The following is a 19335-nucleotide window of genomic DNA, read 5'->3' as shown; positions in this document are numbered from 1 at the left end:
TCTTTTATAGTAAAAATATAGAGTTTTTCTCTGCATTGAATTTGCCAGCTGCATGAGTTAGATTTTATTAACCTACTTAAATATAAATACATTAAATTTTTTTAAAAATAGAGACTAATACAGGCTTAGATTTAAAAAACACTGTCATAATACTGTCTTGTTTTAAAGTATACCATAGAGTATCCCACTTCTGGGGAGGTGCAGTTTTATTCCACAGTGCACACTGAGTATGACTTCCAGGCACTTGATAGTCTTTTTTCCTTCTTCCTTTTTTTTTTTTTAATTGCTTGTGCTGGGGGTTAAACCCAGTCCCACTGGGCTACATCCCCAGCTACTTATAAATTTCATTTATTTATTTATTTGTCTTTGAGGTGGGATCTTGCTTAGTTGCCCAGGCTGGCCTCGAACTTGGATCTTCCTGCCTCATCCTCCTGAGTAGCTGAGATTACAGGTGTGTGCTACAGCACTTGGCCACAATGTATTTATGTGTGTATGTGTGTGTGTGTGTGTATAATATTTTTATTAGTTATTGGTGGACCTTTATTTATTTGTTTGTTTATATGTAATGCTGAGAATCAAACCCACTGCTTTACACATGCTAGGCAAGCTCTCTACCACTGAGCCACAACCCCAACCCTCAAGTTATATTTTGAGACCAAAAATATTACTAACTTTATTGCTTTATAGTCATATCTATCATATTTTTGTAAGACTTTTGGTTTTTAGAGAGTTGGCAAAGATGAAAAGACAAAGAGTTAGGTGATGGGTTGCAGACACTGATTCCAAAAAGCAACCAGGGTAATTCTTGAAAGGAGAAAAGAGAATAATAGGGAAAAGAAAGGTGTTATCCTGAATTTGGTCTGAATTTTTCAGTGCCTATCCTTATGTGGGAAGTTTTTGTATTGTTAAAGATGGATGGTTAAAATCCTATAATGATAAAAGAAATTTGAATTGCACACTAGTAGTGCAGTTTGGTGGCTTATAGAGAAAAGTGATGGCAAAGGTGTGTCATTTTTCTTTTGATAATGAAGGATTCTGATCAAGGACATATAGAAAACTGGGTGGAACTGCAAATATTTTCTTTTATGCCAGAGTTTCTCTAACTGTGGAAAATGTGATTATGGAAACTGAGGTTAAGGCAGTTGTCCTGTTTTTGCCATGTCCTCTTCTGTTACATCTATGGAATTTTTTTTGGGGGGGGGTGCTGGGGATTGAACCCAGGGCCTTGTGCATGCAAGACAAGTACTCTACCAACTGAGCTATATCCCTAGTCCCCTGTAACATCTATGGACAGAATAACCTTCAAAGATTTGGGGCTGCTGGGTTAATGGTGACACCTGTCATCCCAACTACTCCAGAGGCTGAGGCAAGAGGATCACAAGTTTGAGTCCAGCTTGGTAATTTAGCAAGACTCTTTCTCAAAATAGAAATAGACAGGGTTAGGAGTGTAACTCAGCTGTAGAGCACGCCAGGGTTTAATCCCCAGCATCCCCCCCAAAATTTTATGGTACTATATTTAAGCTAATAACCATAATATCTGATTTATAGGTAACCTGAAGAAAATAGGGCAGATCTGAGAATAGCTGACTCTTACAATTCAATTATAGACTTTAAATGGAAGAGTGAGAAATTATGTCTGCAATTTATAAGAATAAATAACAAATGATAGTAAACACAAAACAATGTTCAGTCTCGTTAATAATCAGGAAATATAAGATCAAAGTGTAGATTACTTCTCATCTGAAACATTGAATCAGAGGCTCTTGGCAGAGCTTGAGGAACTAGCACCATCCTGCACCCTTGGAGAAGTGTTAATGGGCAATAGTCTGCCAGGGCATGGTTTTTTCACCATTTTAAACAACATACCCACATAATTTGTTTGGAGGGCCAGCTTTACCAGGACCTTCCTAGTGACTAGACTCATGGGGGCTTTGACTGCTGTACTTCCAGGTTCAGGTGATAGGAAGACGTGTGGCTGAAACTTTAGTCTCAGTGTCTGGTGCCTGGAGGGATTAGGTATAGGCCCAAAAGTTCAGGGGGCAAACTTTGACCAAAGAGAAGGCAGGAGACAGGAAAGAACTGTCAGGCAATTGCTTTTCCCTGCCTTCCTTTCTTGCTGATTCCAAGATACAGTGGTCCATACCCTGACTGAAACGTCCTCTGAGTCCAAAGTCAATAGAGCCAGCTTTGTCAACAGTGCTGTCTTGTGTCTGTTTTTCCTTCTTTGGGGCCTCAGCTCCCTTTCCTTCTCATTGTTTATATTGTGAGATTTTACTTCCCAACAATTTGTGAACTTGGAAAATTTGCCTCAGGTTCTGTTTTGTAGGGAATCTAGGCCAAAAAGCTAACCATCCCATTTCTGAGACTATTCTATAAAAACACCTGCAAGCTCTAGAACTAGATATTTGTTTGCAGATGTACACTACAGCATTGTTTACATTACTAAAAATTAGAATCAATAGGGAGATGGTTAAATAATAATATGTTATGCAATGTAATACTATCCAGCAATAATAAGAGTGATATGAAAAGTTGTCTGTGATATATCGATATAAAGTGCAGGTCAGGGGTTGGAGCTGTGACTCACTGGTAGAGCACTTGCCTAGCATGTGTGAGGCCCTGGGTTCAATTCTCAGCACCACATATCAATCAATCAATAAATAAAAGTTCATCAACATCTAAATATTTTTTAGAAATAAATAAAAATAAAGTGCAGGTCAGTATGATTCCATTTTGAGAAATGAAATCCCTGGACACTCCAGGTATATTTGTGCCCACACATGGTCACAAATACAATATTTAAAGAAATGATATGGGATTGAGGAAAGTAGTAATGAAAGACAAAGATTTTTACTTTATACATTTCTGTAAGATTTTTTTTCCCACATTGAACATCTGATGAAACAGAAAAAAAAAATTTGCTACTTAAATATATAGGCACTAGGATGATTATCAAAATTGGATAGCAGATGTATTTAGAATATAGAAAATACACAAAAGTGCTTAGTTTGTTCAATATTAATCTTTGGAAATTTTGTAGAAGCTGAATCTGTAACTGTATTATTATTTTTGAATAGACATGTACATATATACAGATACACTTACAAATGTGGGTTTACTATAAACCAGGGTATTATCCTAAGTGTTGTATTATTTACCCTGAGGTAGATGTTATTATTCCTGCTTTATAGATGAGGAACTCAAGCCCTGGAGAACTTCAAGAAAAACAAAAAACATAACCACACCTGATATTGTATATATGTAATAATGATGAATATTAATACAGTTAGAATATTAATACAGTTCTACTTGATTCTAGATCCTGAGTTTCTAACCCTACTGCCTCTCATCTAATTAATCCCTGGGACCTAGTTATTAGAGCCTATGTATGAGCTGGTCATAAAACTGCTTGCCTACTCTACAATATACCTAGCCAAGTTTTAGTGACTTTGGTTGGTAGAGTCTTTTTTTTTTTTTCCCCGAAAGAGGAAATAGCTTTTTTTTTTTTCTTTTTCTGATTATTACAGTAATGTTTGTATGTGTGTGTTTGGTGCTGGAGATTGAACCTGGGCCTCACACTTACTAAGTGTTCATCCTACCATTGAGCTATACCCTCAAATAGTTACAATTTTATTTTTCTTCCAAATGTGATCATACTAAGATGATTTTTTTAAAAAAATCCACTTTACTCTGCAGTTAGAATTTTTCTATGTCAGTATACATATATGATTTCTGGGTCTTTTGTTGTATGGATAAACCTTATTTAATTTAGCCAATATTCTCTTTGGGATGTTTACCTGCTTCACTTTCTCTCACATAGGTAACATTGATAAATATATTTCTATTTATATTTTGCACACTTATATAATTATTTCTTCAGGTTGGATTCCAGATAGTCAGTAGCCAAATATTTTAGTTTTGTTATTGATTTATTCATCAACAGTGCACTATTTGTCTAGGAAGAAATACAGTCTCATGTTTTCTGTTAGTCACTTATGACTTTTCATTAGTGGTTAATAATTATTGAGTACTTGCAGTGGATATTGAGCACCCACTGTGAACATGGCACTACATTATTATGTCAGAACTTTCCTGTTGGACAATCTGTGGCTACAAACTGTGAGCCCAGAATGATTCATAGCAAACGGTGGAAAAAATATATGAGAATATTACCCTGTAGGGTTTGGGAGAAAAATAATGAAACTTAACTTTAAAACTATATAGTTGATACTTTTTCTTTAGATGATATTTATCTCCTTGTAATTGACAGTTGACTTGCCTCTTCTCTAGATTTTAATGTTAAGATAAGTATATGTGTCTGGGTCACCACAGTTATTCACAGTTAGGGGACAGTAGCCCTCAGTTGCTACTGAATAAATGGGGAAATACATAACTAAAAATGAAGTATGGTGCCTGTTTCAAAGACGGTTTGTAGAACCACTGTGAACCAGCAGTTTGAATATATTATGACGTTGCTAAAAATGGTATTTTCAAACTACCTAGGGAAAGCCCACATTCTCCATTTATTTAATAAACTATAACTTTTATATGTTTATACCATTTCATAAAGCAAGATGGTGAACATCATTCCATTTCTACACTGTGCAGCCTAATTATATACACAGGGTCAGACCTCTGTACCATGAGGCAACAGTTCAATAAATCAGTATTACAAATGATATGCCCCAAAGGAGTATTTACCGGTTACTTTAGCCAACTTACAAATGAATAGCACCACAAGTAATTAGATGGGGTCAGGAGTGAAGAATACCTATAAAATGAATGGGAAGTTTCTTCCTATTCTGTGAGGGTTGTTACCTCTTTTATGCTGATTTGTGTGCTAAGTTATCATTGGTAGTCTCTGTATGTGTTTCATCTTTGACCTTTCAATAGAAACCTAAATAATCTTGATTATAACTACTAGGAAACAAAAATGAATCACTTAGAAGCAGCAAGTTTTCTGGACAAATTAGGAAGTATTTTTTAAGCTTTTGGCATCCCTGAGCTATTTAATGGGCATTTTGTGCAGGGGTAAATAATTAAAGGTAAATTTTAATAAAGATTGATTATAATTATTTTAATAATAAAACAAAGTATTTTAAAATTTTAAATACACCTAAGATACAGCATTAATTTTCTTCCCCAATAAGGCAAGAAAACCAAGTGTTGGCAAAGTGTTCAGCTCTTGTTGAAAAAGCATTATGAGCAAAGTGCCAAATCAAATACAAATAGTAATACCTAGTAATATCTTATAGAATTATGATTATAAATGGTCTATGTATATATTTTCCTCTCATAACACTATATTTACATTTCATTTTTAAATTTATTGCTTTTAAATTATATATAATTAGAATAAATAATATGCTAAAATTTGATCTTACATTTTGAATTAAAGCTTAATAAATTAAACATTTACCCCCAAATAGTATCTTCATTTACTTATTTATTTATTTTAGTTGTAGGTGGACACAATACCTTTATTTTATTTTTTGTGGTGCTGAGGATCAAACCCAGTGCCTTCCACATGCAAGGTGAGTACTCTACCACTGAGCTACAACCCCAGCCCAAATAGTATCTTTTTAAAAATATATATTTTTAGTTGTAGATGGACACAATGCCTTTATTTTATTAATTTATTTTTTTGTGGTGCTGGGAATCAAACCCAGTGCCTCACACGTGCTAGACAAGTGCTCTACCACTGAGCCCACAACCCTAGCTCCTCAAATAGTATCTTAAATAAAAATATGCACTTTACCAGCTTTAAATATTTTCTTGAGGGTCATAAGTGTTTGATTTTCCCTTTTGTCCTCAGAACTGCAGAAAAAAGAAAAGTATTTAAAATTATGTAGTGTTACATAAATACAACTAGGTGTGTTAGTCCTTTCCCTGTGTAAGTATCCCCATCAGAATTCAGAATAAGAATTTAATGATTTTGTAAAAACTGATGAGGTAAATAACAAATTGATTTTAATTTTTCCTGTTTTTCATGAAACTTGAGAAAGTTGTCATTGCATATATATTGATAGATGATAGAATTCCAAAGTCCTCTTACTCTATGTTTAAACTAAAATGAATGTGAGAACACTTCTTAAAATAAACTAACAGCTATTAGTGAGAGCCTACTCCCTGGTAAACTATATATAAAGACCTTTATATTGGAAATAGAGTAGTCATTAAGAAGCAGTCTTCTCTTTTGCCTACACCAGATGTTTATTAGCTATTTGTGAGCTGTGAGTGCTAATTTAAGCTGGGTCTCCTTAGCTAAGCTAGAATTGGATATTTCAGTTTCTGGTTTTATGAATTGCTGTTCACATGGAATGATACCTTTAACAAATTGTGCAGCTACAACTGGAGGGAAAAGTGAGTAAATAGAACAGTAAGTTGTAGTTCTGGAGAAAGCACCAAGAAAGTTAAATTATTCACTGTTGTTTTGAAAATAAAAATGTTAAGGTGGGCTAGAGCTGCCTTATTGGAGGTTTCTCTCAAATAACTGGAATATTTAAGCTCTCTGTTAGACTACCAGGTTGCCTAATGAACTTGTCACTTTAAGTATTATAATGTTATGAATAATTACAGTTTTTTAATATGAATAATTTTGGGCTTTATAGTACTGAGATCTTAAAAATGTCATTACTTTTATTAGAACTTTAAGTTCTTATAAAACATAATAAAACATTCTAATAAAACTTTAAATCTATATGTTCTTTAAGAATTGGTGCATTGTGTGACTGTGTTATGTACAGTGAAGATTCGGAATACATGGTCTTCTTCACAATGAAGCTTAAGAGGAAGATGGCAAAAATTAGTTTTATACCCAACCTATTAGAAACCATTAACTTAAATCTTAAGTTTTAAATTTTTACTTTCAAGGCCCTCTGTAACCTGTATTATTCTCAACATTATGAATCCAGATTTCCCTCTCTAACTTTATATACTGCAAATTTAGCTTCAGTTGGCATGCCTCCTCACTGTTCCCCATTACTCTTCATAATTAGGAAATTTGTCATGTCTGTGTTTACTCATGCTGTTTTCCTGAGGTGCTTTCTTTACGGTATCTACCTGTGTTTCTTGTTTGTTGGTTAATTCTAGTTTACTCTGTGAAGCCTCTAGTCCACACTGATTTTCTCCCTTCCTGTAAATCAGTTGTATGTAGTATTTACGGTATACAATTTAATATTTCTTAATTTGTCTAATATTGTTTCTTTTCTGTTTTATATGACAACGTATCCTAAATTCCTGGTTACATTAAGTGTTTTGATTAATGTACTCTTTGATGATGAGCTCAATGTTTAAGACCTAAGTGCTTAAAAGTACTTTCTGTGTTAAATTGAGTTGAGAAATAAGTTAGAGATATTTATTAACACAAATTATGCTTCATACTATGGTGTGTATCCTTTCTGAATGTGGTTTTAACAAGTGTGAATATTTTTTCATTGTCTTTTTGAAAACATTTCAGTTGCTGAATTATACTTATTGATTGAAGGGTTATTTTGAGCCATGCTGTAAAAGAGCTATATTAAGCTAAGGTTATATTATCAATAGTGGTAAAAAAAAAAGTTTTTACTGGTGTTACAACAGACTTTAATAGAATAATGAATTTATTGTTGTCTTTGCCTGTGTTTTGTTACATTTTATTATATGAGAGTTCTTTTCTGTTTCATTTCATTTTGCCTCCCTCAAAAGAAGCATTTTGTTCTGATTCTCTCTAGCCTCTTGTTCTTGATTGTAATTTTTCTCTGCCTCTTGATTGTAAGTTTCCTTAGCACTAGATCTAATTATTGAGGTCTTTTAAGCATTAATTAACAGGGAAAGGAGGATGGAGTTTTTTAACTAGTCTGGTGGGCCAGTGAGCTAGCAATCTCTTATCCTTCTACTGGGATTAGATGAGATGGAGTAAAAGAGAAACCTTTCTTTTCTTAGGACTCCAGATGATGCTGAGAAAATGTATGTTCCTCTTCAACATAGAGACAGGTGGCAGTTGAGTCCAGGATGGTTTAGGACTGCCAGAGTAAACAGATCAACCAGGTATGGGAACTATATATAGACTATTACAGGTGTGGCCCCTCTGTACTTGTCAATGGAATCCACCTTCACTAGTTGGTTGAACTCCTGGAGATTCAGATTTTCTGTCAGGGTGAATTTCTGTCCCTACCTTTGGGCTTATGGATCTCTTGCCCTTTTATGCTTTCTTTTTTGGTCTGCCCACGATTTCTGCCATGCTAGTTGGTTGTTGAGCTGCTCTCCGGTGGTAGCTGTACTGGGGACAGTGGGCTGTGGATGTATGTTTAGCTTGCTGTCTTTTGTGGGTACTGTTTTTGGTAAAAGTTTCTTATTTCTGCTGTCTTACTGGTGTTTTTAGGTTTCCAAAGTCTTTTATTGAATATAATATCAATACTGGGTAAGCTTTTGTTTTAGGGTGATGTTATAAAATATAATTTACTTGGACTCTAACTGAAGATCAACATTTAGTCACACTTGTTGTGTCAGTCTTTCTGATATTCTTCATATTTAATTGAAAGGTAAAAGTGTTTAGAATTACATACTAGTGTTCTTATTTCATCTTTTGTCAGTCTTTAATCAAAGGAGTATTCTATATGCCTGCTGTGCCTATAACCAGTGTGTTCACACTTTTCATTGCTTTCTCAGGGTGGAGTTCATGAACCATACTGTATCCTATGTAAAGTTTTGCTGTGGATTCTCTTCAAACTGACTCTCAGTAGAAAATACTGGAGCAATTACTGCACACACAGTAATGGTCTTCTAATCTCCAGCCTTGCATGTAATTGCTGCTGTCAAGTACATTTACTGTCTGCCAAAGTTTCTTTCCCTGGGGGCAATTGTGCCAGGCCTCAATATAGAGTTAGAAATGAGAAGATATGTTCTGAAACTTTTCTGAAGGTTTTGCTTATAAACTTGTATATTTGGAACATTCAAAAATATAAAATTGGCTTTTTTATATTTTTCTGTAAGACCTGAATAAATCTGACAGTAATAAGATGAAAACAAAAAAGATTTGCAGATTTAGCGATTATATTTCTGAAAAATTAATTATGAATACATTTCCTTTATGGATTTGTACCATAATGGTAACAGTTCAGGAAATGTAATTCAAAGTTTGTGTTACCTTTTTAAAATTAAATATATATTAAATCCCCTGTATGATCTAGAATTAATTTCATATTGTAATTATAGTGACAGGACAAATCTTCCTCTAGTGACTCTAGGTTGGGGATAACCCATTACAGTAATGATTACTTTACTTCAGACCTGGTGAATAAATTATAATCATCCCTTACTTAGCAATAGGGATATATTCTGATAATGCATCATTAGGTGATTTTCTCATTGTGTGAACACCATAGGGCATACTTACACAAACTAAGACAACTGTACATCACTAGTTAATGTCAGCTTGCCGGCCAGTCATATGTGCAGTCTGTTGTTGACTGAAATGTTGTGAAATTTATGATTGTATTCTGTGCAAGTGAATTTTGCATCTAACCAAGTTTGCCTTTTTAAAGCCCCTTTTTTCCCTCTATTTTAGGTGTAAATTCTTTTTACTATGATGATATTTCCTAGCTTCTTCAAACATAGTTTACTAAACACAGTTTTTTAATTTATTTAATCTCCCAAGGTCATCATTTTTTAACTAATTATAATAATAATGATGTGATGAGCTGATTAGGCTAGTTAAGGTATAAACTATATATGCCTTCACCTGTTACATTTAAACTTCATATTCTTTTGGGGTACTTTTTAAATTAAGACACATTATAGTTTACTTCTCATATATTTCACCCATTTAAGTGTTCAGTTGGTTGGTTTTTAGCATCTTCACAAAATTGTACAACCATCGTCATGATCTATTTTAAAACATTGTCAAAAAGCAACTCTATACCCTTGACTCTTAGTTTCAGGTTCCTCATTTCTCCAAGTCCTAAGCAAACACTAATCTACTTTTGGTTTCAATAGATGAGCCTATTCTGGACAGTTCAAGTGAAACAGTGTAGTATGTGGTCTTGTGTGACAGGCTTCTTTCATTAGCATGTCTTCAGGGTTCTTCCATGTTAATAGCTTGTACCAATACTTTATTTCTTTTTATGGCTGAATAATCTGTTGTATGGACATAGCACATTTTATTTACCCATTTTTCTATTGTGGGACAGTTGAGTTATTTCCATCATTTGGCTCTTTTGAATAATGCTGCTACAAACTTCATTTGTAAGTTTTTGTGTGGACATTTGCCTACACTTCTTATAAGCATATATTTAGGAGGGGAGTTGCTGGGTCAAACACTGATCATAATTCCAAAAGATATAATCCAAACACCATAATCGTGAATATTGAAATTTTGAAAGATTGAAATCCAAAATCCTTAAAGATCACATTCTAAGAAATGCTAATCCTCAAAGATGTTGAAATCCTGCCAGAAAGCCCAAATCCTGAAAACTGGAATTCCCCTTGAAAAATAAAGTCTGTATAAGAGGGATACTGGATTCTGGAGAAAGGATGAGTGTGTTTCAGTTATGTGCAAGATAACTGTTAAATTTTGCCCCTTCACCCATAGTGCCATGCTTGCCTTCAAATATACCCTGTATCAGAGAATAAAAATAATTCAGGAAGCTCAGTGACCTTTTGAATCAAAGACACTCCGATACAGAGGTTCCTCTGATGTTATAAAACAAACTTTTTTTTTTAAAAAGAGATTTGACTGTCAAAGAAGATAAACTTATATTTACCACTAAATCTAAGAGAAAAATTCATGCATTTTCACTATGGCTGCTGGTTGGCACTTTTTGAAACTCTCCTCACTTTTTTTTTTTTTTGTCAAATATGTACAATTCATGCCCTGGTTAGATCCTAAAATTCTAGAATTTATCTTTTTATGTATGTACTAATGAGTAGAAAAAGTGAAGAAAAAGTGATATTTATAAATACTTATTTGGAGATTTGGTGGACTTTTGCAAAAGAAAATAGATTTTAGTGGGATCCCTAAACCATAATGATGTTTGGAATTAGATGTGACCAGGCTTCTAAAAGTGAATCTCAGAGTATTACCAATAAAGTTTGTTTTTTTCCATTCATCCCAACACATTTGATGGAAAATTCATATGAGTAGGCAGAGCACACAATATGCCATTAACAAAAAATCATATTTAAAATGCATCATTTGTCTGCATTGGCATTCCTTCCAGGCTCATGAAATTCTGGAGCTTTTAATGAATTAAACTGCATTTGTCTGAAGAAGCCAGGAGTTACTGATTGGTTAAAAAATAATTATGTACACAGCAGGATAAAAAGATACCCAGTGTGTAATTGTTCAATCACTAACTGGTACTGTTTCTGCCAAATGTGTGGTCTGTAAATGAGTACGTGTGGAACGGATTTCCACATACCCAAAATAGCACAGAAGCATGGCACAGAAGAGAAGATGATATAAGTTAATAGGGAACAATTATGTTGGTATATTTTGAATCATAAAATAATTTCAAAAAAAGGAGCACCATACAGAAAATGAATATGAACATATTCTTTGAACATAGCCATGCCCTAAAAGGGACACTGGAGGGGCGGGGGTTGTGTATATATTGGTGAAAGGGGTAGAGGCAGCTATTCATTGTAATCCAAGACTTCAAAAATGCAGTAATGATTGTCATAGTCAGCGGGCTCTTATGGATTACCTACACACAATTGCCCATAATCTGTTGCTATAATATACTTTTTGTGTGCTGAATTTTCTTTTCAGTTTTTTGTTTTGTTTTTTAAATTTTTCTCCTTTGTTTTAAATTGTCAGTTTTTTTAATAGACTAAAGTTTAACTTTATTCTTCCACAAATCTAATAAAAATAGACTAGGCATAAACTAAAAAGAAGAAAGTATTCTAATTAAAGTGTCCTGCCATGGGGACCAGCCAGTAGGGGTAATAGGGATTGAACCCAGGGCCTCCTGCATGCTAGGCAGGCAGCTCTACCTCTGAACCACATCCCCAGCCCTTGCCATTTTGTTTTTAGAGAGGTGTCAGAAAATGGAACAAATTAGGAAAACTTTCTAAGACCATCCCAAAGTAGCTAAGTTATATAATATTAAGATTGAAATGACGTTTGAGTTCCTTATATACCCTAGAGATTAGTGCTCTATCTTACGTGTGAGGAGTAAAAATTTGCTCCCAAGATGTAGGTTCTGTATTCACCTCACAGATTGTTTATTTTGCTGAGAAGGAACTTTTTAGTTTGAATTCATCCCATTTATTGATTCTTGATTTTAATTCTTGCGCCACAGGAATCTTATTAAGGAAGTTGGGGCCTAATCCAACATGATGGAGATTAGGGTCTACTTTTTCTTCTACTAGATGCAGGGTCTCTGGTTTTATTCCTTGATCCATTTTGAGTTGAGTTTTGTGGATGGTGAGAAATAGGGGCTGAGTTTCATTTTGTTGCATATGGATTTCCAGTATTCCCAACACCATTTTTGTTGAAGAGGCCATCTTTTCTCCAGTGCACATTTTTGGCGCCTTTGTCTAATATAAGATAATTGTAATTTTGTGGGTTAGTCTCTATGTCCTCTATTGTGTACCATTGGTCTACCAGTCTGTAACGCTAAACATCAAAAAAACAAATAACCCAATCAATAAATGGACCAAGCACTTGAACAGATGCTTCTCAGAAGTATCAGTCAACAAATATATGAAAAAATGCTCTTCATTGCTAGCAGTTAGAGAAATGCAAATCAAAACTACTCTAAGATTTTATTTCACTCCAGTCAGAATGGCAACTATTATGAACACAAACAACAATAAGTGTTGGCGAGGATGTGGGGAAAAAGGTACACTCATACACTACTGGTGGGACTGCAAATTGGTGCAACCAATATGGAAAGCAGTATGGAGATTCCTTGGAAAATTGGGAATGGAACCACCATTTGACCCAGCTATCCCTCAGTCTATACCCAAAGGGCTTAAAAACAGCATACTACAGGGACACAGCCACATCAATGTTTATGGCAGCACAATTCACAATAGCTAAACTATGGAACCAACCTAGATGCCCTTCAGTAGATGAATGGAAAGAAAAAATGTAGCATATATACACAATGGAATATTACTCAGCAATAAAAGAGAATAAAATCATGGCATATGCAGGTAAATGGATGGAGTTAAAGAAGATAATGCTAAATGAAGTTAGCCAATCCCAAAAAACCAAATGCCGAATGTTTTCTCTGATATAAGGAAGCTTATTCATAGTGGGTTTGCGGGGCACATGGAGGAATAGATGAACTCTAGATAGGACAGAAGGGTTGGAGGGGAAGGGATGGGACATGGGGTTAGAAATGATGGTGGAATATGATGGACATCATTATTCAAAGTACATGTATCAAGACACAGATTGGTGTGAATATACTTTGTATACAACCAGAGAGATGAAAAATTGTGCTCTATAATTGTGTAATATGAATTGTAATGCATTTTGTTTTCGTATATAAATAAAAAAATTAATAAAAAATTTTTAAAAATAAATTAAGGGTGATACATCTTTAAAAAAGATTGAAATGACAGAATTAAGTATTATCCCGTTTAATCTACAAATGGAAAAAAGGGAGTCTGAAGTTTATACTGTTTAGTATAAGAATTTTTACATTACATATATAGTGGGGGCTAGGGATGTGGCTCAAGTGGTAGCGCACTCGCCTGGCATGCGTGCGGCCCAGGTTTGATCCTCAGCACCACATACAAACAAAGATGTTGTGTCTGCCGAAAACTAAAAAATAAATATTAAAAAAATTCTCTCTCTCTCTCTCTCTCTCTCTCTCTCTCTCTCTCTCTCTCTCTCATCTCTCTCTTTAAAAAAAAATCAGTCTTAATATGGGCTGAGAAAAAAACTATTAAAAAATAAAGACAGAGCAAGGTTTTTTTTTTAAATATATAGTGATTTGTTTTTCAGAAAGTGATATTGGCAACTTTTGCAAGGAAGAATTTTCCATTATACAATGACTATAAAAGCTCAAATACAGCTAAGCAGCTATGCGATAGCTCACTAAGTACCATTAAAATGTTTGGGCTAGTGTACATTCAACTTTTTTCTAAAACATTTTATGCTTTTTTTTAAAAATTTGACTTTGCATAAGTGTGTTACTACTGTGTTGACCTTGTGCATTAGAATTGTATGTGTAAAAATGTTAGAACTTCCTCAGTAAATGCAGAGATGTCTTTTTTGTACATTTCATTTGTGAAAAAAAAAATTTTCAATACTGTAGCTCTTATGTGGTGATAAACTATTACAAGTCATCTAAAGACTTAGGATGTCCATGAAAGTATTTCAGGTGACAATTGTTATAAAGCTAGGTGCATATGATATGCATTTAGACCTTTCATATTTGGACCTATTTCTTCATAAATATAGTTTACCTGGTGAAAACTTACACCACGTGGCTATTGTTAGCATACCTGAGTGTGTATGCTTGCAAAAGTATATGTTATTATTGACTATGTGTAAAATGACATATGAAGTGCTCTGCTGAGTTTTTTTTTATGCTTCTCAAACAAATTTCCTTTCAACAATGCAAATGTCTTTTAGAGATTCTTGAACTATTTTTCCAGAATTATATTTTTAGGGTATTGGTCTACATTTTCAAGATTTGGGATTATGACATTTGGGATTGTATCTTTCAAGAATATAAGTGCAAACCAGTAAATCTTGTGTTTAACTTTTGGGGAACCATCAGACTATTTTCCAAAATGGCTATAATACTTCACTTTACAGTCCCATCAGTAGTGAGTGAGGGTCCTCGTTTCTCTACGTACTTGCTAATACTTGTTATTTTCTCTTTTTGATTATAGCTAGCTATCCTGTTGGGTCTAAAGAGGTATCTTTTTGTGACTTGGATTTGCATTTCCCTTATGACTAATAATATTGAGCATCTTTTCAAGTGTTTGTTGGCCCTTTAAATAGGTCTTTTAAATTTTTTAAAATTGTATTTCTTCTCTAATTGTAAGGCTGTGATCTTATTGTTAGAAAGAGCTGTAGTGGTTGTCTAGACTGACTTTCTGTCTGTAGATTATTCCAGCATACAATCATCTTTAATCTTCTGTTGAAAACCTCCTAATCATGAAAAATTTACAGAATGGCACTGTTATTAAACAACTATTAGGCCAAAATCTATTTTACTGTTTTTTTTTGTTATTTTTTCTAATTTGTTACATTTTTGCTTTTGAGGCCCATATAAAGTAAATCTACATAAACGGTCTTTCACATGTCTTAAGAGAGCTTTAAGCTTCCTCTTCTTCAGGCCAAATATCCCCAATTTCTAAAATTGTTCTCCACCCTCATTGCTATCAGTCTCACTACCATTCCAGTCATTCTCATGTGAACAAGTATCAGTCTCCTGATTCCACATTTACAGGGTGACTATTGGAATTGAGCAGACTATTGAGACACTGCGTAACTAATATAGGAGAAAACAGTTTTCTTATTTGAATACTATACTTGTGCTGATGTAGCTTAAAACTATCTTCACACTTTTGGCAGCCACATTACAAATTTAATTCATTAATTTTCAGTGGTTTACAATCTCATCTTTTTACATACTCTTTTATGCAGTGTCTCTTCTGTGCTAAATTCAGTACTTTATGTGAACCCATATTAAATTCCATTTTATTTAATTCAATATACTATTCCAATGTTAGCATTTTCTTTTAATCTCAATTGTGTCCTCTCGTGTATGAACTACCTTTCACTGAATTCCATTAGTGTGTTTTATTATTGCATAAGTCAACCACTAATGAAGGTATATAGGATAGGATCAGAGACTGACTTTGCCACTGGAAACTTTGATGAAGGTTCATACTGATCCATGTACACATGTCTTTTGGTTAAGGCACTCAGTGATAGTAAAAATAATTATTAGGCTTATTTACTGAACTCTTTACTATGTGCTATGCATAGTGCTGAGTGTGTTAAGTACTTTATTTACTTCTCACCACCATCCTATGAAACAGATATTATTTTTATTTGCTTAGGAAATTTGGTAATTTAGTCTGAAGTCACACAGCTGACAAGTACAGAGTAGGATCCAAACACAGTGTGTCTCATCATTCTAAAATTCATACTCAATTAAAATTTGTTCTTAAGTAAAAATTCACATTATTTGAAGTTATTTTTCTTTTTTTAGTCACATGCAGTAAATATGTGTGCCAGGCACTTTTATAAGTCCCTAGGATATATTAGCACAAACTGGACTTAAAATTTTACCATTGAGAGTATAAGATGAAATCAGTATTGGTATGTAATTTTAAATTAAGTGGTAAGGGTAGGCTGCATTGAGAAGAGTGACATTGGAATAAGGACTTTTAATTGGCAAAGTATGAACTATTTAGTAAACTGGAAAAAAGGATTCCTGTTTGTTCCCTTCAAAAGTTAAGTATTTATAAGACCAGAAACAGTTCCATAAGATGCTTTTTACTTATTGTAGAGGAACTCAAATATATTGTCTGGGGAAATGTTTTTTTTTTTTAATTTATCTCTCCATGCCCTGTGTATTTCAGTCTTGAGATAAACCTTAGCTTATACCTAAACAAGAGGAAGAATCTTGTGTAGGAATTTTTATTTTGCGCCATTTCTTTGCACTCATGAACTTCCTATTTGGTGAAACATGACTACATCTCTCTTTCAAATGGGAAGCTACAAAATAATAATACATTAGGGGCTGGGGTTGCGGCTTAGCGGTAGAGCACTCACCTAGCTAGTGTGAGGTGCTTGTTTGATCCTCAGCACCACATAAAAATAAATAAAGGTATTGTGTTCAACTACAATTAAAAAAATGTTTAAATAATACATTAAAAGTTAAGAATATTTCTGAATATGTATTCTTAATAAGTTTTTTCTTGAATAGTTTGGAATTCCCAGAAAGGATATAGAGCTTTGAGCTTCCATTTTAAGAAGCCACAAAAAAAGAACAAAAAAGTTAAATTTAAAGAAAAGTCAATGAAATAGGAAACAAATATGTACTTGAAAAAAAATTAAAGCCAAAGTTGCTTTTTTAAAAAGATTAGTAAAATCCTAGCATGACTGTTGAAGAGAGAAAAGACATAACCAAATTACTTTAAAAATCCAAAAATTAATAAGTAAATCTTGTATGTAACTATAGCCAAATAAGTTAGTTGCTTAGGAAAAATGGACAAATTTCTCAGGGAAAAAAATTGCTAAACATCACAGAAAGAAGTGGAAAATCTGAATAGTCCTACATTTATTAAAGAAATTGAATCTTTAATTTAAAAACTTACTGCAGAGGAAACTCAGGTCAGAACAGTTTCATTGGCACATCGCTTCTTCCAGATGTTTAAGGAAGAAATAATGATTGGCAATATTATCCAGTCTTTCTGGATAATGGAAAAAGAGGGAACACTTCCAGATTCTTTTTGTAAGGCTAGAATAAGCTTGACAGCAAAAATCTGTCAAGATGCGACTGGGATTGTGGCTCAGTGGTAGAGTGCTGGCCTCACATGCGTGAGGTACTGGGTTCGATCCTCAGAACCACATAAATGTAAAATAAATATATTGTGTCCACCTAAAACGTAAGAAATAAATATTTTTTAAAAATCTGTCAAGAGGGGCTGGGGTTCTGGCTTAGCAGTAGAGCACTCGCCTAGCACGTGCGAGGCCCTGGGTTCAATCCTCAGCACCACATAAAAATAAATTAATTAAACAAAGATATTGTGTCCAACTACAACTAAAAAATAAATATTTTTTAAAAAATCTGTCAAGAATGGTATTTTTTTTAAAAAAGGAAAACACATGTCAGTTATTCTCATTAAAATAAGTGAAAAAGCTCTTAAAATGTATTAAATCAGCTCCAGCAGCAAATAAAAATAATAACATATCTTGAAGAAATTGAATCAATTCCAGAAATGTAAAGGTAGTTTAACTTTGGAAAAGCAAAGTGATTTGTGATATTAATGAAATAAGGAGAAAAAAATTATATGATTATTTTGAGAAAATAAGATTTGACATGATAAAAATTCTCAACAGTTAATGGAAAGTTTCTTAATCTAATAAAGAATATCTACAAAACACCTACAGCAGACACCCAACTCAGATATTTTTAATCTTTGTATATTTGTTAAATGTTTTAAACCTACAAATTTTCATATCTGATAAAGTCACAAATATATACTTTTAAAGAAGCAATAACAAAGCTATAGATATTATATTTATAGAGCTGTTACTTAGGGCTGGGTCTGTAGCTCAGTGACAGAGTACTTGCCTGGCACCTGTGAGACACTGAATTCGATCCTTAGTTCTGTATAAAAATAAATAAAATAAAGGTATTCTGTCCATCTACAACTACAAAAAAAAAGAGCTATTTGTCAATTGATAATATTCCATTTGTGAATTTTCTGGTGACATTAATATTACTCTCTGTATTTAAATATGAATTCATATAAATTTGATCTAGTTACCTAAGTCTTGCTTGTGACAGATGCTACTTTTTTTTTTTTTTGGCAAAGTAATAGGAATTGAACCCAGGGCTTTGCACATGCTAGGCAAGCAATCTACTGCTAAAGTACATGCCTAGCACTTTTTATTTTTTATTTTGAGACAAAATCTCACTAAGTTGCCCAGACTGGCTTTAAATTTGCAGTCCTTCTGCCTCAGTCTCCTGAGTAGCTTGGATTACAAACATGGACCAGCATGTCTGGGTATATGCCCTGCTTTTGCTAGTGGGACCATATCAACCAAAGTTTGAGTTTTGAATCAAGAAGTGTGACTTGTGGCTCAATGACATGTTGCTTTATTCTATATGTTTGTACTTTAGTTGTTTGAAATCTAAAGTATGGGCTTGCATGTCATAGCTGCAAATAAGTCTGAGAAATGAGGTTTTGGAAATTCTGCTCTGAGAAGTTAGGATTCACAGTATGGGAAGCTATTAAAATGCTGAGATAGTATTCAGAAAACTGGGTAAGCCACAAATTATGTGTTCATTAAACTTGTCTTGCCTTTTCAGTTGTTCTACCTATCTTTCATGAAATCATGTATTCTAGTAATAATTGGATAAAGGCAAAAGTAATGGAAAAGATTAGTTTAGCAATACTAATTTATTTCCCTTAGTATTCCTATTCTCATTTTTAATGCATTCCATCACAAAATTTGTATGGTTTTTGGAATTCTGGCAAGGTGGTAGTAGCTATAGCACAGTTTTTTCAAAGTCCCCAATTTTTTCTTAACAAAATAACTAGGATAGCATAACCAAAAGTTCTTGGTTAATATCTGTAGCACAACAAGTTGATCAGAGGCAACAGAAATAGACCACAAACAGTGATGACTGCTAACGCCATTTCTGT

General features: G+C 33.7%; 1 protein-coding gene across 5 annotated transcripts in view; it reads left to right on the top strand.

The window, feature by feature from the left end:
- Acbd6 (acyl-CoA binding domain containing 6) overlaps positions 1–19335 on the top strand; it is a 150848-nt gene that overhangs the window by 27719 nt on the left and 103794 nt on the right. The gene's annotated exons all lie outside the window — the stretch shown is intronic.

This window comes from Ictidomys tridecemlineatus, chromosome 10 (assembly GCF_052094955.1).
Source record: "Ictidomys tridecemlineatus isolate mIctTri1 chromosome 10, mIctTri1.hap1, whole genome shotgun sequence".
NCBI lineage: Eukaryota > Metazoa > Chordata > Mammalia > Rodentia > Sciuridae > Ictidomys > Ictidomys tridecemlineatus.
The sequence above is the reverse complement of the archived record's forward strand: the minus strand, read 5'-3'. Positions and strand labels throughout refer to the sequence as shown.